General features: G+C 43.2%; 1 long non-coding RNA gene and 1 pseudogene across 2 annotated transcripts in view; one reads left to right on the top strand and one right to left on the bottom strand.

Moving 5' to 3' along the window:
- Positions 1–8,085: 8,085 nt before the first annotated feature.
- LOC112670225 (small nucleolar RNA U3) lies at positions 8,086–8,161 on the bottom strand (annotated as a pseudogene).
- Positions 8,162–10,819: 2,658 nt separating this feature from the next.
- Positions 10,820–25,954, top strand: part of LOC125753681 (uncharacterized) — an 82,671-nt gene continuing 67,536 nt past the window's right edge. The window contains exon 1 of one of the 2 annotated variants that reach the window (XR_007406053.1): positions 10,820–11,242. This is a non-coding gene — a long non-coding RNA (uncharacterized LOC125753681). The remainder of the gene's footprint in view (positions 11,243–25,954) is intronic. The other variant, XR_007406054.1, reaches the window with a different exon arrangement.

Raw genomic sequence — 25,954 nt, 5'->3', positions numbered from 1 at the left:
CCTTTATATAATTAAAGACAGAAAGTTCTGCCATTTCAGTGCTCTGAGGTAATGTTCCAGGGACACAGAGTGACATGGGTATGTATATCTAACCATCACAGGGCAGAAGAAAGCAGCCAGAACAAGTTTTAGAGGCAAAATACAAAGATAGGAGTTTGATAGCAAGAGACTCCTTTGCTGGTTTAAAAAGTCAATCTTTACTAAATGAAGGAAGCCATTCTGAAAAGGCTAGATACTGTATATTTCCTACTAAATGACATTCTGGAAAAGACAAATCTATAGAGACAGTAAAAATATCAGTAGTTACTAGTGTTAGCACTGTGAGGAAGGGATGAATCGCAAAGAGGAGAGAATTCTGGGGCCAGAGGACCCACTTACTCTGCCTGATACCATAATGGTAGCATCATATCCTTAACCATTTGTTCAAATCCGTGGAATGTACAACACCAACACCAAGGGTGAACCCTATTATAAACTATGCACTTTGGATAATTATGATATGTCAATGTAGGTTAATCAATTATAACAAATGTATCACTCTGGTAGGGGATGTGGATAGTGGAAGAGGCTGTGTGTGTGTGGGGGGGGTGCATGAGAGCAAATGTTAGGGAGTATATGGGAGCTATCTATAATTTCTGTTCAATTTTGCTGTGAATCTAAATCTGCTTATAAAAATAAAGACTATTAGAATTTTTCCTCTAAGATCAGGACCAAGACAAAGGTTTCCAGTCTCAGTTTTATTCAACATAGTACTGGAAGTCCTAGACACAGCAACCGTACAAGAAAAGAAATAAAAGGCATCCATATTGGTAAGGAAGAAGTTAAATTGTCACTATTTGCCGATGACATGATATTATACATAGAAAACCCTAAAGAGTTCACCAAAAAACTATTAGAAGTAATAAATAAATTCAGTAAAGTTTCAGGATACAAAATTAACATACAGAAATCGGTTGTGTTTCTATACACTAATAACAAAGTAGAAAAGAGAGAAATTAAGGAAACAATCCCATTTATAATTACATTGAAAATAATTAGGAATAAACTTTCATCCAAGGAGGTGAAAGACTTATACTCTGAAAACTATAAAATATTGATAAAAAGAAATTGAAGACAACATAAATGGAAAGACATTTCACACTCACGGATTGAGTATTGTTAAAAAAATATTGTTTAAAGTCCATACTATCCAAAATAATCTACAGATTCAATGCAATCCCTATCAAAATACCAACAGTATTTTTTCACAGAACTAGAACAAATAGTACTAAAATTTGTATGGAACTACAAAAGACTGCTAATGGCTGAAACAGTCTTGAGAAAGAAGAACAAAGCTAGAAGTATCACAAAATTCCAAATTTCAAGATATACTACAAAGCTATAGTAACCAAAACAGTATTGGCATAAAAACAGACACGTAGATCAATAGTACAAAATAGAGAGCCCAGAAATAAATCCATGATTACATGGTCAATTAGCCTACAAAAAAGGAAGCAAGAATATATAACAGGAAAAAGACTGTCTCTTCAATAAATGGCGCTGGGAAAGCTGAACAGCTAACTATATGTAAAATAATGAAACTGGACCACTTTATTATACCATACACAAAATGAACTCAGAATGGGTTAAAGACCTAATTGTGAATCATAAAACCATAAAACTTCTAGAAAAAAGCATAGGCACTAATGCCTTTGACATCAGTCTCAGTGACATTTTTTCTAGATATGTCTCCTCAGGCAAGGGAAACAAAAGCAAAAAATAAACAATTAGGACTACACCAAAATAAATAGCTTTTACACAGCAAAATAAATAAACAAAATGAGAAGGCAACCTACTGAATGGGAGAAGATATTTGCAAGTGATATATCTAATAAGGGGCTAATATTCAAATTATATAAAGAACTTATATACCTCAACATCAAAACAAAACTAGTCCAGTTTTAAAATGGGCAAAGGTGGGGCACCTGGGTGGCTCAGTCTGTTGGGTGTCTGCTTTGGCTCAGGTCGTGGTCCCAAGGTCCTGGGATTGAGCCCCGCATTGGGCTCCTTGCTCAGCAGGAAGCCTGTTTCTCCCTCTCCCTCTGCCTGCCATTCCCCCTGCTGGTTCTCTCTCTCTCTCTCTCTCTCTCTCTCTCTGTCAAATAAATGAGAAAGATCTTTAAAAGAAAAATGGGCAGAGGACCTGAATAGACATTTTTCCAAAAAAGACATACAGATGGCCAACAGATAGATGAGAAGATGCTCAATATCACTCATCATCAGAGGAATGCAAATCTAAACCACAGTGAGAAATCAGCTCTGTCAGAATGACTAGAATGGAAAAGACAAGAAACAACAAGTGTTGACAGGATGTGTAGAAAAAGGAACCCTCATGCACTGTTGGTGGGAATACAAATTGGTGTAGCAACTGTGGAAAACAGGATGGTGTTTCCTAAAAAAATTAAATACAGAAATGCCATATGACCCAGTAATTGCACTACTATTTTTTGGTATTTATCCAAAAAAAAAAAAAAAAAGGAAAACACTAATTCAAAAAGATATGTACCCTCTTATGCGTATGTTTGTTGTAGTGTTATTTACAATAACCAAGATATAAAAGCGACCCGAGTGTCCACTGACAGATGAGTGGATAAATAAGATGTCATACACACACACACACACACACACACACAATGTACTATTACTTAGCCACATGAAAGGATGAGATCTTGCCATTGTGACAACATGAATGAACCTAGAGGATATTATGCTAAGTGAAAAGTCAGGCAGAAAAAGACAAATACCATATCATTTCACTTACTCATGGCATCTAAAAATGAAACAAACGAATAAATAAAAAGCAAGGACAGGCTGAGTGAAGTAAGTCAGTCGGAGAAGGACAAACATTATATGTTCTCATTCATTTGGGGAATATAAATAATAGTGAAAGGGAATATAAGGGAAGGGAGAAGAAATGTGTGGGAAATATCAGAAAGGGAGACAGAACGTAAAGACTGCTAACTCTGGGAAACGAACAAGGGGTGGTAGAAGGGGAGGAGGGCGGGGGGTGGGAGTGAATGGGTGACGGGCACTGGGGGTTATTCTGTATGTTGGTAAATTGAACACCAATAAAAAACAAATTAGGGATCCCTGGGTGGCGCAGCGGTTTGGCGCCTGCCTTTGGCCCAGGGCGCGATCCTGGAGACCCGGGATCGAATCCCACGTCGGGCTCCCGGTGCATGGAGCCTGCTTCTCCCTCTGCCTGTGTCTCTGCCTCATTCTCTCTCTCTCTCTGTGACTATCACAAATAAATAAAAATTAAAAAAAAAAAAAAAAGGGGGATCCCTGGGTGGCGCAGCGGTTTGGCACCTGCCTTTGGCCTGGGGCACGATCCTGGAGACCCGGGATCGAGTCCCACATCCGGCTCCCGGTGCATGGAGCCTGTTTTTCCCTCTGCCTCTCTCTCTCTCTCTCTGTGTGTGACTATCACAAATAAAAAAAATAAAAAAAGAAAAAAAAAAAGAAAAAACCTAGGACAGACCCATAAATATCAACAAACTGATGGTTGCCAGACGGGAGGGGTGAGGATAGACAGAATGAGTCATGAGGGGGAGATGCAGGTTCCCAGTTATGGAGTGAATAAGTCACAGGATAAAAGGTACAGCAAAGGGAGTAGAATCTATTATACTCTAATAGTGTTGTGAGATGACAGGTGGCAGCTACACTTGTGGTGAGCACAGCAAAATATATAAACTTGCTGAATCACTATGGTGTACATCTGAAACTAATGTAACATTGCCAACTATACTTCAATTAAAAGATTCAAAAAATAATAGCCTATAAAAATTTTTTAACCTATTTTTAAAAAGCAAAACTTCAGGTTCTTGATTCACTAATCTGTGAGTATTGCAAACTTGACTCTTCACTATTTTTAGCATTCATTGAAATCTGAGGCCTAATTTTGTTCACCACCTGCCAGTGTCTGCCAAACAGGTAGAACTAGATATTACTACCATAAAAGTTACATAATATTATTATGTGTTAAAAAAAAAAAAAAAAGAAAACACAGGTGGTAAGTTATATGAATGAAAACAGGAAAACAAACTTAAAGTGGTGATTAACTTAACAATTTAAGGAAAACTATAATATGCAGTTTCACTATTTGTAAACTATAGGTACCTTAATACTATAATTCTGAAGTAATCCTGATCTATGATCTTTAGCAATAGTTAACTTTTCAAAAATATTTTATTTATTTATTCATGAGAAATACATAAAGGCAAAGACACATGTAGAGGGAGAAGCAGGTTCCCCACGGGGAGCCTGATGCAGGACTGGATCCCAGGACCTGGGATCATGATCTGAGCCGAAGGCAAACACTCAACCACTGAGCCACCCAGGCATCCCAGAATAGTTACCTTCTTATTCATCTTGGAGTTTTGTTTTTTTTTTAAGATTTTATTTATTTGTTTATGATAGACATAGAGAGAGAGAGAGAGAGGCAGAGACACAGGCAGAGAGAGAAGCAGGCTCCATGCCAGGAGCCCAACGTGGGATCCGATTCCGGGACTCCAGGATCACGCCCTGGACCAAAGGCAGGTGCTAAACCGCTGAGCCACCCAGGGATCCCCCTCTTGGAGTTTTCTTTACAGTCTCTTTCCTTTAATAATCTTCTTTCCTAAATTTGCCTTAATACTCTATATATTTAGGAGAACATAGAAGAATTTTTAATTCTTGAGACAGAGTAGGCTGCAGATTCTCCACAATAGCTCTGAAGGTTCTTAGAAATGCAACTGTTGACTGAAACAACTCAGTCAGGTAAAAAAAATAGTTGCAGGGGCACCTGGGTGGCTCAGTCCAATGAGTGTCTGACTCTTGGTTTCTGCTCAGGTCATGATCTCAGGGTTGTGAGATCAAGCCCTGTGTTGGGTTCCAGCTCAGCACCGAGTCTGCTTGAGATTCTCTCCCTTTCATTCTGCCCCTTCCTGTGGCACACGCGCTCATTCTCTCTCTCTCTCTCTCTCTCTCTAAAATACATAAATATATCTTTAAAAAAAAGTTGCAGAGGAGGTTTGGGTAGTAGGGATTTAGATTAAGATTTAAAAACAGTTCATATTTCATAGGGGTATTGCAAAGAAAAGGTATGTGTGTACTTAATGCCCATTGTAAGTGCTCAGTAGGGCTTCCCCATTAAAATGATTCATTTGTCAACCTACTCATTCACTCTGCCTGTATTTCTTAATGATTTAAATTTCTAAGAGATTGAGTCTTGATGGCCCAGTCAATCCTGTGGATTGGTTTGCCCTGGACAGGGTGACAAGGTATATATGGGTAGATGTACATGTGTGAATGTGAGTTTGTGTGTGTGTGTGTGTATGCATGCACGAGTGGAGAGGTGTGCTGGCATGTCTGAGGCTTGAACATGAACTCTGACTTCAGATGGCAAAGAACCTGGTTAAGAAAGATGGCCACGGGGATCCTTGGGTGGCTCAGCGGTTTAGCCCCTGCCTTCCGCCCGGGCGTGATCCTGGAGTCCCAGGATCAAGTCCCAGGTCAGGCTCCCTGCATGGAGCTGCTTCTCCCTCTGCCTGTGTCTCTGCTCTCTCTGTCTCTCTGTCTCTCATGAATAAATAAATAAAATCTTAAAAAAAAAAAAAAAAAAAGAAAGATGGCTATGATGTAAATTCTTCTGATTGGAAAGAAGGCTACCATGGTGCTCCTGTTGCTGACCTGTACCTGTCATTTCACTTTTCTCCTTCGTTCAGAGCCCTTGGGAAGGAAATGAAGAAGGCGAGAGAGAGAGAGAGAGAGAGAGAGAGGCAGAATAGGCATTTTTATAAAAAGGCTCCGTTTACATTGGTGAGGGACAGCTTTCTGTTATTATGAACCCAGTTTACACCAGAAGGGGGCTGGTGGGAGAGGTGAGTATAGAGCTGAAAAGTTTGAGGTGAGTTAAAAAGATATTTTCCACTCAAATACATCCATGTAGGACCAGAGATTGAACACAGCTAGAGATTGGTGACAATGTCATGGAATTTTATTCATGACTATCTTTCATCCAGATGTTACTAAAATTAGGAGGTCCACATATTGCTCTTTAACATTCATGTTTAAGATTTTTGAAGAATGTTTAATACACCAAGCATTTCTGTATCAGAGGACTCTTCTTTTGTATGTGCAATTCATTAAAGGCATGTGCTTTTAAAGGCTGAGTCATTCTTTGATTGTGTGAATCAAACTTGTGGGAGAATCTAGCCATTTGAAAATCTAAGCTACTACTGTTCTCCAGATGGCAGCTTGCCTAAAGTGTGAGCAGATCACCCAGGAGGAAATAAACGGACTTGGACTCTGGCCTGGCATTCTAACACCTACAAGGTGCTTGCAAACATAACAGGGTATTTCAAGTCTTGTTGTGACTCACACATCTCTGTTTATGACTATGACCCTATATTGATTTTAATTTAAATAAAGGTTTTGAGGGAAGTGGTCAGATACTCATGATAAGCTGATGCCAATGAAAGAAAATAAAGCCTCAGAAAAGAGGAAAACAGAGACTCAGAGAATCCAGCCCTGCTGAGGATGTTTGTGTCAGAGGGGTGCCCATAGATCATCAGAATCCTTAGGTCAGGTCCAAAAAAAATTAATCAGCAATGGGGAAAGGAAACTAAGATGAAGTAAACATAGGCCGAAGACCTCAGTAAGAAGTTAGGATGGGTGGAGGCAAGGAGTGTCTGGTAAGGGCTCTCAACCAGGCCTCAACCTCGGGACCAGAGTTCTAGAAAAGAGACCTAGTAACAGTCCTAGAAGGAAAAGATTATGAGGCAGGAAACCTGCATAGGAACTTGGAGGGTCAGGGCTGGTGAAGAACCAGACCAGAAGCCCAGGAATAGAATAGGAAATAGAGGCCAGTGATGGGCACCAAAAGTAGCAATAGAGGGCATGGTATTAGCTCCCTGAAGAATTTCATATAGACTTCTCTCGACTGGAGCCAAGGAACAGCTTTACTGATATGTTTCAGCAATCCATGAGGAACATAAAAGACTCATCCCTAGTCACCCACACAGGTTAAGCCAGCATGAATAGTCCATTGGGAAGCAAGCTGAAATGCCACCATTCTGCATTTGCCAGCTGCTAAGGAGCCCTGAAATCCTCCTAGCTGAAAGTTATCAAAGAAGCTACAGAGCTCAGTGAGCACCTGACTTATTTAGCTTAAATTTGGGCCAATCCTTTTGTGAGAAGGCTGTGGGAGAAGCAACCTGCCTCTCAGATGCTGGCAGCAACGATGTAGGTGGAAACCCCAGTAGGAGGTGTGGACAGATGGAGCCTTAGGAATCTGGGTGCAGACAACTATTTCCATTGAAGAGAACAGAGGATTAAAACCTTCCATCATTTTCCCCAGCTCTGAACATTTCTTTTCTGAAAATTTGTCTTTTTTCTTCTAGTTCATAGAGCATTCAGCATGTTCAGAAAGTTGCGTTTTAAGGGTTAGTGACAGGGAAAGTTCAATCTTAAATAGTTTCCCCTACTAGTAGCTTTGCGATAGCAATCTGCCTTTGCCTGTTGCTGTCATTCGTCTGAGACAGATGTTTGTAAAATGGTCCTCAATGGAGGAATTGCAAATATGAAAGTCACTCAAGTAGAAGGTTCTTCTCCACCGGTCCCTTGAAGCGCATCCATGTAATTCCATTGGAAAGCTGCCACTGGAGGGCGGGCATTAGACATCATTTAATTTGCTACATGATGACTTTTGACCTCTGCATTCATTTTACACAGGTTACTAGTTTATCCCTATTATCACCATCAGACTATTTATTGATCCATTTCTAGGTGTAGGAAACAATGATACACCAGCAGGCCCAGGGTGATCCTTTAAGGGACTCACAGTCTAGTTGGAACAAATACATGAAAACTACAGTAGGTTCAAATCAGAGTTACAAGCTCTATCAAAAATCCTTGGCAAGAAAAGAGCGACAATGTTTTCATGGACAGTATTTTGCAAAAGCAGTAAGGACCCTCTTAAGAAGCAAACTCATAGTACCATACAGGTTTTTGCACACTGTGCTGCATAAGTCTCAATGCATCTAGACTAACCACAGGAGCCAACCAATTTTCTTATTATTACAAAATATTTGTTGAGCAATTAGTAGCAAACTATAGAAATGATCCCTGAAAGTATAGTCTTTCTTGAGCAATTAGGATGCACCTAATTGATACCTTCTTAGAGATTGCTCCACCTGTTTCTCCTCAAATTTATCTCTTCAGACTACAAAGGTATAATCTCTTTTCTAAGCTCACAAATAAAATAACATGTAAACAAAAACATAGAATATTATCAATCATTCATTCATTCAAAGCATTAAGCAGCCTTGGCTTTTATCCAGTTCAGTCTGGACTGAGACTTGAGCAACTGGGAATGATTTTCACATTACAAAGAGTCCCAAAGGGTTCTTTTTAGTGCTTCCCAAGAGGATTTAAATATTTAACTGTTGTTGTTTTACAGACCATTAACTCTTGCTGCTGGAAGAGGAAGAATGGGTAAGTGTGGATGGTCAGGAAGAAAAGCAGATCTAAACCTGAAGTGTTGGAAGCCAGTGCCAACAATAGACTACTAGCCCCTGTAACCCTGATTTATATCTGACTCATATAGGATACAAAGTCCTCAAAGTACTTTGTTGACATTCTCTGTTTTGATCTTAACATAAGTTAGGCATGATGATTAACTCAAAAACTGAGGGTTTAGAGGGATGAACAGATGGAACATAGGATTTTTAGGGCAGGGAAACTACTCTGTATGATACTATAATAGCAGACACATGTCATTATACGTTTATCTAAATCCATGGACTACACAACACCATAAATGAACCCTAGTGGACTTGGGTGATAATGGTGTGTCCGTGTAGGTTCATGGATTTTAACAAACGTGCCTCTTTACGGGGTTATGTTGATAGTGGGAGAGGCTCCACATATGTGGGGGGCAGGGGAGGTATGTGGGAAATCTGACCTTCTGCTCAATTTTGCTGTACTATCAAAAAGGTTGAGAGTTCACAATTTGATAGTAAATAACATTTTCAAAAATTAAATTTCCATAACATGTTTGAAGAATTTGTTGCAAAAGATTAATGAGAAGGGGAGGTACACCTATAACAGATTTGAGATGGAACCGCTGTCTTCTCTGCAGACTGCCATCAAAAGCAAGGTAGGGGGATCAGGATGGTAAAAGTATTGCAGTTATTCAACACATATTACGGTATGTATCGTATGAATGGGTGTATACACGTGTAATGTACAGAAAACAGCGTGTAAATTATATACATGTATAAATTCTATGGGTACTTTCAGCAATCAGCCGTCATTATACCCAGCCTATGTAGTGAGCAATAGGAGATGCTTGTAGGGCTAGCTAGGGCAGTCACAAATGTATACATTTTTGGTAAACATTTACAGTGATAATTGCAGACAAAGAAGACTCCTCTCTGCCTCTATGATTTTGCAATCTCCTGTTAGTCCAAAAGAGAAGAGACAGGGCAAAGTCTCTTTGGTATTTTGAATACCAAAATAGAAGTTCTAACTGGAGCAGGACAATATTTACTAGTAATTTTGTGGGCCCAACCGTTGTTCATATTTGTACATTTTGGGACCGCCTAGGCAATTCCATCCAAGGCCCAAACTTAGGCAACTTTGGAGCCCACCGCTAGTGCCTCCAGAGCCGGGGGCGCTGGGGAGGGTCTTCGGGCAGCTGGGAGCTGAAGTTGCCAAGTTCCCCTTACAAATAGCACGGGCTGCACGAGGGCTGTGACTGACGTTTGGCACCGTCGTTCCTGATGGCCCCAGTGGGAGGGTCACTGCTGAGACACCCAGCCCCATCTCATTGTTCAGCGCCGGGAGTTTCCTCCTTTGGCAGAGGCCTGGAGCCGTGAGCCGAGCGGGAAGGGGACGGGCTGGGGCAGGACTTTGGGATGTCTATTGCTGCCGCTCCTTCCCCTCTCCGGGAGCTCGGGTTTCCCGGGGTGTGTGCGGATTCTCAATAAAAAGGGAAAAGCACGATCCAAGTTAATTTTCCAGCGCGGAGAGGAAATGCTGTTTCCTGCATCGTACAAAACTGGTGCCAACAAGACTGACACAGGAGCCCATTGTCCCGCTAACAATGCGGTGATGGGGGAAGGACGCCTGAGAAAACAGACCTCGGGCCGCCGGGAGCGTTTGATCTTTCCTCATAAGTGTGTGAGTGTGCATGTGTGTGTGCGCGCGTGGTGTAAGGACGGGCTGGCAGAGCCAGGGCACGGCCCCTTTCCGTCCTGCCTTCGTTCCCCAGGCGTGGGGCACGCTCCTAAAGACGGCAAAGGGGACCTGGCCCTCTGAAAGGTCCAAAAGAGGGACGCCCGGGGGCCCGGGGCTTGGGCGTCCGCCTCGGGCTCAGGGCGCGATCCCGGAGTCCCCAGTCGAGTCCCGCGTGGGGCTCCTTGCGCGGAGCCTGCTTCTCCCTCCGCCTGGGTCTCTGCCTCTCTCTGGGTCTCTCGTGGATAAATAAACGAAAGGCCCAACGGACAGAAGGGGAAAGGGAAGGGCAGGAAAACCAGGAGAAAAGGATGGAAATGGAAAGAAAGGGAAAAGACAAGAGTCCCCCCGAGCCCCGCTCCCCCAATCACGGGCTCATTCAAATCCTCCGCGGGCCTGAGTCCCGGGCAGAAGGGAGCGCCCCCCGCGCGGCTCCCCGGGCGCCGGGCCGCGCCCTCCGGTGACCCCGAGCGGAGGGCGAGCCTGGGCCGCGCGAGCGCCGGGGTGGGCGGGGCCGGGCGGGAGCGCCCCCGCGCGTCGGGACCGGCAGGGGGCCGAGGGGCCGCGCCTCGCCTCGGAGGCCGCGAGAGCCAAGCCGCCGGGTGCGCTGCGCCCCCCGCCCGGCCGGGGGGCGCTGCGCCTCGGGGTCCCCCCCAGCACCGGGGCCGAGCGCTCCGAGCCGCGGGCGGCGGCCGTCACCTGGGCGCCCGGGGTCACGGCCCTCGCCGGAGGACACGTGGCCGCACGGTTCACCCCCCCGAGGGTTCACCCCGGCGCCCCTCGGAACCTCCCGCCCTTCGCTCGCTCACGTAGTCCGGGGTTTCGGGGACGTGAAGTGCTGGCGAGTGGGCCGCCCGGCGCGGCGGGGCTGGGTGATAAACAATCTCACAGGATACACGACACCCTGGACTGTCACAAGTCCCTCGCAGGAAAAGATAAATAACATCTGAGGAGCCGCGGCTCAGCTTCAGAAACTTTGCGAGAAGTGAGTAAACAACAGGGCCGAAGGGAGTTCAAGGGGCTCTGGCCGCAGGGAAAATCAGCTGCGGTGTCCTTCCCGGGGCCTCGCTAAAGGAGGGATGGGGGCGGGGGCGGGGGGCCTCCCAGGGCAAAGGAGGGATAAACAGCCCGCGGTTCAAACTCTGACCTTGAAACTCCTTGGCACTTGACACGTTCTGGATCAGAAGCCTGTTTCCTGGGCATTGGAGGAAGCCTTTCTGGAGCGGGGGTTGATGTGAGGGGGTTTTCTGGAAGAGGAGGCTGAAGAAGAATTTCCTGAGGAAGCAGGACTTTTCCGAAGGTCTGCTCCTTGGGATCAGAGTTGTCAGTGACCTAAACCACCCTCGGGAATCTGTGGTTCTGTGATTTCTTAGTGTGAAAGGAAACCTCTTCACTTATGTAAACCTTTGCCCTATGTGGCCTGGGGGGGGGGGGGGGGGGGGAGGGGGGAAGCGGACAGGACGACAATCCGAACCAGGTACTACAAATGTTCTGTGGGTCCAATAAAATGGCTGTCAAGTATGCTTCACCTAAAAGGTTTGTGTTTCTCCTACCTGAAGTTTGAATGCTCAACGCTGTCGTTTCCCTTCTGTGAGGGAGCTACCCTGGGGTACGAGTGCTAAGGCACTTCTCTCCTCCTCTCCTGCAAAAACTCACCTAGTACCCAGACTGCCCATCTCCACAGTCCAAGAAGGACCTCCTAGGAGCTCCAGCAGCCTCTTGGACACTGCCCAAATTGCACCACACGAGATTTATTGTTCTGAAATAAGGCTTAAACCCTAGGATATCATCTCCCCTGTATAGGGTATTCATTCATTCCTCTCCCCTGTATTATTTACCTATTTACCTTAAACTGGGCCACTCCAGGAGCTCATTATCTACTCCATCCTATGGTATCTTTTCAGTAATCCTGATGGCCATGTGAATAAGTTTATGTATTGTCCTGAGACTAGGATAAGTGGGATGAGGACAGTGGGGATGTGGTGAGAGTGTGGTCTAGCCACTTACTAAACACAATTCACAGCAGACTGTGGTCCTCATCCCTCTGAATACTCTGACCCCGAGCTCAGCAGTCATGTACAGACATAGCATATCTAGATTTCTAAATGTTCTTCAGGCTTTCTTATGCCAGCCGTGTGGGCAAAATGGGGATGTCTGGTTTGGAGGCTGGTGCAAGTAGATGAGTTAGTGACTAGTCAGAGTTCTAGTTCTGATGATTACACTCATGGAGTCCTTTGGGATGCTTTCAGCGTGGTTCACAACCCGCTCATCTACTGTGAGCTTCTCCAGAGACAGCCCCATTCAATTCATCTTTGTATTCACAGTGCCTGCCCAAGTGCATAGGACATCATAGGTGCTCAACAAATACGCATTGCTGAACAAAGATTTTGTAGATCTGCTTATCAGACTTGGCGGTGACACGGTTAAGATAGTAAATGTGATTATAAAATCAGGGTTACCGAAAGCCCTAGCAAATTGAAGCATTGGATGAATCTATAATGAGAATTATTTTAGGTCCTTCTCTTGAGTCTCCGAAAATTTAAGTCTGCAAATACAGACTGGGGAAGATTTGACTAAGTAGCCAGGCTAATAATAGCTGGTGGTAAGTTCAGCAGGGGCATTGGAGACCTCTGTCAAAAAAGTGCCTCTGAGACTCTAGGTCAGAATCTACCCCATGTTTGCTGCCCCTATGAGTTCTGGGATTGGTGCTGAGCTGCCTAGTTTAGGAAGAGATTAGATATAGCTGTATCTGTTGAGAGGAGGGGGACAGGATAGAGAAGGGCCTCAAAATCATGTTGGATGAGGATGGTCAAGAGAACCAGTGATGTTTAATCTGGGAGAGAGGAGGTACTTTAGGAGACAGGAGAGTTGCTTTCAAATATTTGAAGGGATGTCAGATAAAAGTAGGGATTGGAATGATGTGGGCCCCCATGCCCCAGATGAGGACCAATGAACCCTGAGATGATAGTGACTGTCCACAGCTGACACAATTTCTGGTGACTGTATCTTTTACAGACTTCTGATTAATACACTGCCGTAGGAGGAAATGAGATCCTCCAAAAGAGAACTGATTGCAGCAGAACCTGGATGACCCCTTGCCAGAGACATAGTCAGATGGGATTCAAGCATCCCACAGGGGCCAGGACAGAGAAGGCTTTTAAGATTCCTTCTAACACTAAGCATATACTATTCTGTGTCCATTTCTATTTTGCTAATGGCTAACTCTCCTTGCTGTAATTTCTTAAACCTGATGAGATCATTAAGGCACTTTTATAGTACCTTTTCATAAAGAAAAATGTGAATTGTGGAAACAACCAAACAGTACATACTTTTGAGCCCTTGCCTATAGAGCAAGAAGCTTGAAGATAAAGTCACACATTGCTGATGATATAGTGACCATGACCACTGCAGATTTGAAATTAAATAAGAAAGAGGCTGATATTTGTGAAAAACTTTGTCTGCCTGGTGAGGATTCAGAACAACTGGAACTTGTATATATTGCTGGTAGCAATGCAAAAGAGTAGAGCCATTTAAAAAAAACAGTTTCGGGGATCCCTGGGTGGCTCAGCAGATTAGCGCCTGTCTTTGGCCCAGGGCATGATCCTGGAGTCTCGGATTCAAGTCCCATGTCGGGCTCCCAGCATGGAGCCTGCTTCTTCCTCTGCCTGTGTCTCTGCCTCTCTCTCTCTCTCTCTCTCATGAATAAATAAATAAAATCTTAAAAAACAAACAGTTTCTTCTTAATTTAGACATATACTCTCCAAATGACCCAGCAATGCCATTCCTAGGTATTAATCCAAGAGTATTGAAAACTTATGTCCACACAATGACTCATAGGCTAATGCTTGTAGCAGCTTTATTCATAATGCTGACAACTGAATGTTCATCCTGAATGTTCATCCACTAGTGAATGGGTAAATAAATTGTGCTATATCCACACAATGGAATACTACTCAGTAATAAAAAGGAATTAATTACTGATTCAGGCAACAATATGGAGGAGTCACAACAGGTTTATGCTAACTGGAAAAAGCCAGGTGCAAAAGCTACTATACTATGTAATTTCATTTTTTTGACATTTGGAAAAGGCAAAAATTGTAAGGACAAACATCAGGTTGCCAGGAGCTGAGGGGATAGGAGGGCTTGGTTCCAGAGGGGCACAAGAGAACCTCCTGGGGTGATAGAAATATTCTGTATCTTGATTTTGGTGGTGGTTATGCAATATACATTGTTAATTCATAGGATTGTATATGCAAAAGGGTGAACTTCATTGTATGTGAATTATGCCTCCATAAAAATGGCCTTAGTAAAACTCTATTCTCATTTTTTTTTAAATCAATTTTTATTTATTTATGATAGTCACACACAGAGAGAGAGAGAGAGGCAGAGACACAGGCAGAGGGAGAAGCAGGCTCCATGCCGGGAGCCCGACGTGGGATTCAATCCCGGGTCTCCAGGATTACGCCCTGGGCCAAAGGCAGGCGCCAAACCGCTGCGCCACCCAGGGATCCCTCTATTCTCATTTTTAATAGTGATTTTTCTGGTGATCTGCATAGCACTGGTACACAATAAGTATTTGATGAATGAATGAATGAGCCTGTATGGGAGTTTTGCTTTTCTGTGAGGTCAGATCGTACAATCAGGCTCTGCTCTCTGTTTGAGGACCCGCCTTCTCCATAATCCTCATGGCATGGAGGTTGTGTGGGAAGACATCCTTTTTCTGGGAAGAGGCAGCACCCTGATCATCAAATCAGTTTTCTGAGGAAGTCTTATTCATCTGGAATTGGAAACTACATTCAGAAGATATTCAGTAGACAACTCAATATTGAAACATGTGGGTGTTGTCTGTGTGGTTTGCAGTGGCGAGGCCTGGCTGGGAATACTTCAGGCAGGTGTAATCCCCATCCTAGGGGAACAGGGGATTCTAAATGAAAAGTGTCACTCCATTGGAGTGATATCTCTTTCCAAGTTTCTAATCTAACAGCTGTCTTTAAAAATTGTGTGTAGAGGGGATCCCTGGGTGGCGCAGCGGTTTGGCGCCTGCCTTTGGCCCAGGGCGCGATCCTGGAGACCCGGGATCGAATCCCACGTCGGGCTCCCGGTGCATGGAGCCTGCTTCTCCCTCTGCCTGTGTCTCTGCCTCTCTCTCTCTCTCTGTGACTATCATAAATAAATAAAAAAAAATTAAAAAAAAAATTGTGTGTAGAACAAAGAGGTCTTAAAACAATCCCCCTCAATAAAAAAACAAAAAACAAAAAACCCCTCTCCAAATTTAAATAATATGCTATTACTGATTACTGTAAGAGCATAGCTGGGCTTTAAGAAAATATGGAAATATACCAGTTTGAATTGATAAACTTGTTACCTTACCATTATTTTGTTACTTTTCTCCCATAGCTATCATAGAAATTTTAAAAAATCATTTAAACCTTGTTAAGTGTATGATTTAGTAGCATTAGGTACATTCACATGGTTATGCAACTAATCTCCAGAGCTCAATTCATTTTGCAGAACTAAAACTTTGTCTACATTAAGCAACGCCCCATTCCCCTCTTGCCCCAGCCCCTGGCAACCATCATTTCACCTTCTGTCTCTATGAATTTGACTTTTGCAGACACCTCATATAAGTGGGATCATACAATACTTGTTTTTTTTGTGACTGGCTGATTTCACTGAGCATAATGTCCTCAAGGCTCATCCACATTATGGCATATGTCAAAAGTTCCTTAACTTTTAAGGCTCAGTAATATTCAACTGTATGTATGTGCCATGTTTCCTTTTTCCTTTTTCTTTTTTTCTTTAGAGAGAAAGAGAGCCCGTGCATGAGCACATGGGGGAAGGGGAGGGGAAGAGGGAAAGAGAGAATCTTTTTTTTTTTTTTTAATAAAGATTGTATTTATTTATTTGAGTTGGAGTATGAGAGAGAGGGCACAAGCAGGATGGAGGGCAGAGGGAGAGGGAGAAGCAGGCTCTCTGCTGAGCAGGACTCCAAGATCATGATCTGAGCTGTAACCAACTGAACCACCCTGGTGCTCCATTCATTTTCTTTATCCATTCATCCATCAGTGGATATTTGGGTTAGTTCTACCTTTTGGCTATTGTGAATACTACTGCTATAAACATGCCTGTGTAAATATCACTGTAGTACCGTGTTTCCAATTTTCCAGGGTATACATATTTATCCAGATATCCAGAAGTGGACTTGTTGGGTCATGGTAATAGTATTTCTAATTATTTGAGGAACTTTTATTTCCACAGTGGTTTTGCTATTTTACATTCCCAGCAAGAATGCATGATGGTTTCCATTTTTCCACATCCTTCCCAACATTTGTTATTTTCATCTTTTTTTTTTTTTTAATAGTAGCCATCCAATCGAGTGTGAGGTGGTATCTTATTGTGGGTTTTTTTTTTTAATACTTTTTTAAAAAGATTTTATTTATTTACTTATTTTATTCATGAGAGACAGAGAGAGAGAGAGAGGCAGAAACACAAGCAGAGGGAGAAGTAGGCTCCCTGTGGGGAGCCCTATGCGGGACTCAATCCCAGGACCCTGGGATCATGCCCTGAGCCAGAGGCAGACGCTCAACCACTGAGTCATCAAGGTGTCCTTTATTGTGGTTCTGATTTGCATTTCCCTATTGACCAGTGATGTTGAGCATCTTTTCATGTACTTACTGGCCATTTGTAGATCTTTGGAGAAATGTCTATTCAAATCCCTTCCTCATTTTAAAATCAGGTTGTGTTTTGTTGTTGTGATCGAATTGTAGTAGTTCTGTATATATTCTGGATGTTAACCCCTTATCAGATATATGATTTGCAAATATTTCCCTCTGTTCTGTGGGTGGGATTGTGGGATTCTTTTAGGCAACAGTATCCTCTGTGTGGGGGCCTGTACTTTAACAACCTCCCTGGGTTATTCTGTAGGGCTTATGCATCACTGTTCTGATGTACATACAATAGGATGGAACTTCCGCTGATGTATATGTAATAAATGTGTGTGGATTTGATTAGAGCCTTAGAATGTTTGAGTAGAAAGGACACCGGGAGGTCGCTTCACATAAGCACCTATTTTTATAATGAATAAACCAAATGAAATCAAAATGACTCACCAGAGGGGACACATAGCAAGAGCTTAGACACAAAGGCTTCGTTCCCAGTTCTTGCTGCTTGCACCATGCTGTGGGCTCTGGACTACCTTTGTAGAAGATTTGTTTGCTATATGGGGAGTTTGTATGGTATGTTCACACTCACCTTACAAAATATATTATTAAAAGGTGAGGTGTTTTGTTTTTCTTCAATGGGAATGCCTAATAGGAAAGAAATACAGGCCAACAAATTGCCTGAATGCCATTTTTACTTGACTATACTCTAGAGGTAATTCATGAAACCCTAACGTCCTTGAGAAATGGAGCCTAGTGACAGGCTGAGGGACTGTATCTTTCTTTTTAGAACAATTATTTCTCTTACCTGTCTCTATGATTTATGGCTTCACTCACCCCTGCTTCTCCTTCTAGCTCTCTGGCTCCCCTTTGGGACCATCTCATATTCCCTCTCTCCCCTACATGTGAAGGTTGCCTTCAGCCTCCTTCATTTCTCACCAAGTACCTTCTCCCTAGCCAACTGATTTTGTCCTTGACTTTGCTGGTGATGACTCTCAGACTGAGTGCACCAGCCCAGCCCAGACTCAGACTTATGAGTGCCTTCTACATGTGTCTGCAAGGAAGCCCCAGCAGGTCAAACTCCAGGTGTCCAAATTTTACCTGGTCTGTTCCTCCTCAGAACTTGCTCTCTTTGCCCTGCCCACATTTGCCAAAGCCAGAAACCTAGGAGTCAGCCTCTCCCTTAACACTCATGGTCAGTCAGTCATTTAACTGTTAATGCTGTTTGTTAAATAGCTAGCAGATTTTTGTTGATCCTTCTTTTCATTCTGCCTTGACCTAGTCTTTGTTCAGCCAGTCATATTCAGAGAAGCTGAGGCTCCCCACTGCACACACACAGACACATACACACACAAGTGTACACACACACACTACGGCTACTGGAGAGGGGCAAGAGATGCTGGTAAATATATTACCAATGCACAGGACAGCTGCCCACAACAAAGAATTATCCAGCCCAAATTGTGAAGACTTCCAAGGTTGAGCAATCCTGCCCTAAGATGATCCATAGCTTCTTGTTCCCCACCCAGGTCTCTTTTACCTGGAGAGTATTCCAGACTGCTGAGCATTGGCTGTTAAGGTCTCACGACTGCCTCCGGTACAGACACAGGCCACCTCAAGATCTGCGAGGTTCCCTGTACTCCCCACCACTGAGGTGCCCCCAGCCAATGAGTGACTGGTGCAGAGATACAAAAGCCTAGACTCTGCTTTGAAGAGGAACAGTGCTGTGGTGCCATGCATGTTCCAGAGCATCTGTGAGATCAGGCTGGGGCTAGACTTGGGCTGAAACCACATCTTTTCTTAGCTGCTCCTCTTCCTTTTCCTGCTTCTCTCCCTCTCTACACATTCTTCCTGAGGGCTCCCTCCCGATACACAACCTTTACAAGAATCCCCACCTCAGCTCTGCTTCTGGGGAACTGACCCACAACATGGGACTGGCTGACATTTGTGAAGGGAGAAACCAGAGCTTTGAAAGACCATCTAGTAACTACCAAGCCTCTGGCAACTGGAAGAACATGAGCCTGCCCCATAGAGCTTCTCTGCTGTTGACTACTGTACTGGTCCCAGGTGCTCAGCCAAAGCCATCCCTCCAGAAACTGGTAAATAGATGACAAATTCAAGTCAGTGTTACTTTAGCAACCAGACAATTAATTTAAGGTAGTAAGGTAAAAAGTAAGGTAGTACTCACTTTAAAGAGAGGTGAGGGGCACCTGAGTGGCTCAGTCAGTTAACAATAGACTCTTGATTTTGGCTCAGGTCATGATCCCGGGGTTATAGGATCAAGCCCTGCATCAGGCTTTTAAGAGCTGCTCCCTGCTTAAGATTTTTTCTCTCCTGGGACACCTGGGTGGCTCAGTGGTTGAGCGTCTGCCTTCGGCTCAGGTTGTGATCCCAGAGTCCCCGGGGTTGAGTCCCGAGTCCCACAATAGGCTTCCTGTGGGGAGCCTGCTATTCCCTCTGACTGTCTCTGCCTCTCTCTCTTTCTCTGTATCTCTCATCAATCGGTAAATAAAATCTTACAGAAGGAAAAAAAAAGATTTTCTCTTTCCCTCTGCCCCTCCCCTCCCTCTAAAAGAGAGAGAGGGAGAGAGTCAACTTGCTGACTGCTGACTGTTTGCCTAATTTGTTCATGTTGCTCTACTGGACCCCCTCCCTGCCTGCTTGACTTTTTTGGGAAGATGCTATTCAAGATAAGCTCTAAAAGATGAGATGAAGTCAGCAGAAAGTCCCTGGACTGAGGGAAGAGCTTGTGCAAAGGTCCTGAGACAAAACAAAACAATTCTCAACACCTCCACCAATACCACTACTCATAAAGGAAGAAGGTGTCCCAGCCACTGAGAGAAAGCCAGTGTACCTGATGCTGGCAGAGTTAGAGGGAAAGGAGGACAGGATAAAGCTGAGAGAATGGTAAAGGTCAGATTGCAGGGCCCTCTAAGAGAGGCATGTGGATCTTATCTGAGACGTAATAGGAAGGTTTTAAGTAGCTTGTTAAAACAATCTGTTTTCCATTTTAAAAAGATGATCTGAATTTGGAATCTCTGGGTTAATTGAAAACTTCTATAATTTCAAAAGAAAAATTACTGACAATTTCAAGGGTAAGAGAATCACTTTTCCATGTATTCTTGAAATTGTTAAAAGCCATTTTAATTTTCAGGCTAGTACAGGAAAGGTTAAGGACGGTAGTTGATTTGTTTTAAAAAGTAGATTGACAAAGTCTATAGATATATGAGAACTTTGTAAGATTAAATTTTCTTCTTATACCATCCCAAAGGGTGAACATTAGTTGAGTAATTTTTATTTGATTAGATAATTTCAGGCAGATCTTACATTGAGGGGCTTTGTTTTGGTATCATATATACAAAAGGTTTTGGTCATCATTTGCAAGGATATTGTTAAACTTTGAATTCTTTTTCTGTTTTATTGTAATTCCCACATAGTTAACACAGTGCCAGTTTCAGGTGTACAACATAGTGACTCAACACTTCCATATATTACTCAGTGCTCATCAAGGTAAGGGTATTCTTGATCCCTTTCACCTATTTCACCCGTCCCTCCACCTTTGAATTTTAAAATTCTGCTTGCATGTATTGCTGTTTTGACAGCAATGACAGCTACTATTTCAGGGGTGCCTGGCTGGCTCAGTTGGTAGAACATGTAACTCTTGATGTCTAGGTTGTGTTTAAGCCCCACGTTGAGTGTAGAGATTACATTAAAAAAAACAACAACCTTAAAATAAATAAATAAAAATAAAACAAAATGACAGCTCTTATTTCAAAGTCTAATTTAATGTAACATTGTTTCTTCACATGAAGAGAGATAAGATGGTGCCTCTGAAAATTCTATAAATTTAAAATATAAATAATTTCCATCAAACTAATTTCCATCCAATTTTTTCTGTCATACTTTCCCTCTTGAAATCTCATATAAGTTTGTTTATTTCTATGCAATGTAAAAAACTTTTATTGGTAGTTTATTTTATATACATTCTTGGAATTGGCCATTTTAAGAGTGAAATAATTACTTTTCCATGCCTTCTTGAAGTTTTTAAAGGCCATTTTAATTTTCAGGACTGTCTTTTTTAATGGTTTCCTCTGGCTGCTTTGTGGAGGTTGTATTGAGCAGGGCAACAGTGAAAATGGGAAGGCCAATAAGTAATGCAGGCAAGACATGAGTGTGAGGATGACTCAGAAGACTATGTGGTTTTGGCCGTGGACAGAGGCAGGGGGAGTTGAGATGCATGGATACCCAGGAGGTAGACACAGAGGCCTTGCTGATGCCTTGGGATGAGGATGAAGGAGGAATTCTGGATGGCCACATTTCCAGCTCAGGCAAATGACTGAACATACCATTAGTTACTGAAGTGGGGAATAGGGGTAGGGGTGGGGGTGGGGTGGGGACTAGATTGCCAAGTTGTGAAGGAATCAGGACATGCCACCTTTTTTTGAAGATTTATTTTTATTTATTATTATTATTTTTTAATTTTTATTTATTTATGATAGTTACAGAGAGAGAGAGAGAGGCAGAGACACAGGCAGAGGGAGAAGCAGGCTCCATGCACCGGGAGCCCGACGTGGGATTCGATCCCAGCTCTCCAGGATCGCGCCCTGGGCCAAAGGCAGGCGCTAAACCGCTATGCCACCCAGGGATCCCTTATTTATTATTTTAAAAAGATTTTACTTACTTATTTGTGGGGGTGAAGGAGCAGAGGGAGAGGGACAAGGAGACTCTGCATTGAGCATGGAGCCCCATTTGGGGCTTGATCTCACACCCCTGAGATCATGACCTCGCCAAAATAAAGAGTCAGAGGCTTAGCTGACTGAGCCAACTAGGTACCCCTTATTATTTTTTATAGGTGGGGAGAGGGCAGAAGGGGAGGGAGAGAGAGAATACCAAGTAGACTCCCTACCAAGCATGGGGCTCGATCCCACAACCCTGAGATCACGACCTGAGCCAAAAATCAGGAGTTGGTCGCTTAACCGACTGAGCCACCCAGGTGCCCCAGGACACGTTACTTTTAAAGCAAAGTGTGCATCCACTGTCAAATAGGCCATTATGGAGGAATCTGGAGATCACAGAGGTTTGAGGTATCCTTTTAGGAATCTTCAGTGTGTAAAGTCATGAGACAGGATGCAGTTATGTGGGGAGAAAGCACAGTGGAGGTAAGGGAGCCTAGAACCCCACCCTGGGAAGCCAACATTTAGAAGTTGCATGTATGTCTGAGGGAAGCACAGAGAAGCCTGCAACAGATTCTGAAAAAAGGACAGCAAGAGAGGCAACAGAAACACTAAAAGTGTGGTATCAGAGGAGCTAGGAGAAGAATGTGTTTTCCAGAAGGAGGAAGTAGGTAGGGAAGTTGAATGCAAAACTCCCGTAAAATAACTGAACAAGTATTATTTGGATTGGAATGTGGGGGTGCTGAGTGGCTCTGACAGGGCAGAAGCTAGATTGGAGTGGGTTTGAAGAGGTGACAGGAACTCATTGCTGGGACTGCTCTTAGAAATCTTGTTTCAACAGGGACAAAGATGGGAGGAGCAGTAGAGAACCCATTGGTAGCAGCAGGGGGATGAAAGATAGGACAGGAATATGCTGGTAGATATTTAATAAAACCCCTGTTGGAAAACCAAAGGCTTCATTTGTCAAGGTATAAGCACTCAGCAGAGCCAATTCCAAGTTACCAACGTAATGCCAAAGAGTTGGCAAAACCCCTGAAAATTTAACAGTTGACTCTTAGGAGCCAGCACGACCCAACGTCAGCCTGCCAGCACATCAGAGAAAAGTTCCTTCTCAGAATGTAGATATTAAAACATATCAGTAAGCTATTGGAATGGTCCTGTGGATAAGCAGAGCAGTGTTGTAGGACAGCATAAACCAGACCGGTAAGACAGAAGGGAACCAGATGTAGGTGCTAATGAGTTTGCCAGTTTGGAGATGGGAAGAGCAGGGAGGTCCCCTCCCAAGCTCCCATTCTCTCCATGGACTAGGAGACAAGCCCCTCAGGGGAGAATGAGTGTCAGTGGATGACGCTGGTCACACAGTTGAAGGACTGAAGGACTTTGTGGTGGAGGTATTTGAATAGGAGTGATCGGAGGGTGGGAAGGTGTGGTGGGTGAGAGAGATGTGGGATTAGAGATGGGGCAATATGAGGACCTCATCCACCTGTGACCTGGCTGTGGTGGCTGCTTTCAAGACAGTTGTGTGGTCAAAGGTTTAAGAGGCCAGCGTGGTGGTGTGTCATCACCACATACATTGAAAAAGCCAAAAATTCTGTAGGAGTTGGGGTGGAAAGGAAGACAGGCAGCCAGGAACTAAAGCCTTGAGCACAGGAAGGGTGTGTGTGTGAAATGCGAACGGTGTGTTCTGGAAGTCTGTGTGTGAAGGTGGCATGTGAATGGTATGAGGCTCAAAAAGCGGGGGTTTGTGCAACAGAGAGGGACAGAGACATGGCCTGCAAAGGGTAATGGCAACCCAGGAAAGCACAGCTTTTGCTTTTGGTCCCGAGTCCTAAGAGGTGTGTGACAAACAGCACACTTTTGGGCTACAGTGAAGCATTCTCAGGGTGAGCTGGGTGCTTGGGAACAAATGGAGGTGGAGCTGGAGGGATTTGCTGATTGTGAAGTGGAGGTTCTACTTGGAGGGGGAGTAAGGGGCCAGAGGGGAGGTTGGGTTGGGGATTGGATCCAACTGAGGATGAACGCAGTAGTATGGGGGTGTAACTTGGGTTGAACAGAGAAGCTTGGATTTCTGGCAGTGATTATGAGAAGAATGGGTTTGAGGCCTATAACCTCGTTGGGATACAACACATTCCACACCAAGATGCCTCCAACATTATCAACAAGATGTCAGATTTGGAATCCTATGAGACATTACCCGATGTAACCTTTAAACAGACTGAAATTCTATCAAGCATTATTTGGCATCCCTCACCACTGACCCCTTCCTTCTGTTAGGACTTCCTGGGTCTTCTTCAGATTTCTGCCATCCAATTTAGATTTCCTGGCCCATGACATTCCTGCCTTAGAGAATTTTTCTCTCTGAAATTTAATTACATCTATCCTTTGTCCTCTTTTTTCCTCCTAAAGCTATCCATTTGTGATCTGCAAAAGTGTTTCTTTTATCAGATTAGTTTTCCCTTAGTTTGAGGTTAATTCAAGCATACTACTTCTTGGGGCATTTCCTTTGGTTATTTAAACTTCTCTTCTGAACCGCAGGGAGGTTTGAAAACATTAATACAGACCCATGTATCTCCTTGATTCATGCAGTAGCAGTATTCGTGGTAATACATCCAGTAATAGTCCTCCCCCTGTGAGTCCTCTGAAAGAGTATGGGAGGGAATACACTCACCACAAGTACTTTTCTGCAGAACTTAGAAGATTCCTAGTAGTCAATGAAATGCAATAATGCAGCCTGTTGCATTAACATAACTGATAACATAACAGTTGCCAATTCCTATTTAGAAGAAGAAAACCACCCCATTATGCTGAAGATGCAGTGTTTCGAATGCTCAATTTTATAACTTAAATTTTCCACCTGTAAAACCTAGCTTTTGGAAAAAAGAGAAATGCTATATTGGGTCTCTGTTTTTCAGGGTTGTGGCATTCAGTGAAGTAATAGTACAAATGAGAAATTCAGCAAGGTTACAGGAACTGCTGATAGGAAACGTGAGTCAGACTCAATTTGGTGTGGGTGTTGCTAGAATTAACTTTTAGTTCTAGATTCTCTAAGTGAATCCTTTGATGAAATTCTTCATGTGCTTTAGAATTTAAAAGAAAAAAAGAGAAAAGGAGAACAATGGGCCCCCAAGCCATTCTGTAAGAGGTGCCAAACAGATGGAAAGTAATAATTTGAAATAATTTGAAATAAAAATAAATAAGTGTCCATCGATATGGCTACTGTTTGACCCTACTATATTTACAAATCTCCCAGAGTCTGAAAGATAAGATATTTCTGGCTGGAGTAGACAAACATCCCCTTGTTTGGTATTATTCGAGGTTCACAATCTAAGCCTGTTTTGGTGATTCATTTTTCTATTCATATTTGTTGAGTGTCTGTAATGTGCAAGGCACCATCAAGTTTTTTTGGGAAGCATTAATCCATGTAAAGAAATAGTTATAATGCAAAGCACATGTGATAAGAGATATATAAGGAAGCCCAAAACACTTGGGGAGTTTAAAGAAAGGAACATTAATTCTTGCCAGGGTATGAGAGAAGGAACTATAGAGGAAGTGGAATTTGAGTGGTGTGTCAAAGGAATAGAAGGTTTGGAACAGAAGGACGAGGTAATGGGAAGAACAGCCAAGGCAGGGGAATTAGTGAGCACAAAGTTGTGTTACATGTTTGGAAAATGCCAAGTAGACTGATTTGGGGGAGAACACAGGATGCAAAAAGAATAGAAAATTAGTTTATGGCCAGACTTGTATGGATACCAAGCTAAGAAATACAGTCTCTGTGGGAAAGGCAATGGGGCACTACTGAAAGTCGAGAGCATAAGCTCTCCAAAGTTAAATCTCCCACCACATGGTCTGGAGAAGGGGGGACTGGAGCAGAGCTGTCAGCTAAGACACTAAATATGTCCATGTTTAAGATCTTTTACTGTTAGGGGGCACCTGGCTGCTTAGTCAGTGGGGTATGTGACTCTTCATCTCAGGGTTGTGAGTTCGAGCCCCATGTTGGGAGTAGAGATTCCATTTTTTTAAAAAAGCTCTTTTTGTGACTTTACTGTTATAAATTCACTATTATTATTATTATTATTATTATTATTATTACTACTGTCATGACCACTTATTAGATGTCTTCCATGTGCTGGGCACTAGTCAAGCCTCGAAGATATGTAAATGATCAAGACTGAATGTAATGGAGTGTATAATCTCATTGGACTTGTCAGATGATTAGCAGAGTAAGGAGAGAATTTTCAGATTAATAAATTCTATTAAGAAAATAGAGTATTTTTCCCTTTCTAGGATGAGGTTTGTTTGGGTAGGTTATTTGGAACAGCTCTCCCACTTAAAATCACTAAAAATGCTACATAAAATACATTTAAA

Source organism: Canis lupus, chromosome 25, assembly GCF_003254725.2.
Source record: "Canis lupus dingo isolate Sandy chromosome 25, ASM325472v2, whole genome shotgun sequence".
Classification (NCBI taxonomy): domain Eukaryota; kingdom Metazoa; phylum Chordata; class Mammalia; order Carnivora; family Canidae; genus Canis; species Canis lupus.
This window is presented reverse-complemented; position numbering and strand designations above follow the sequence as displayed.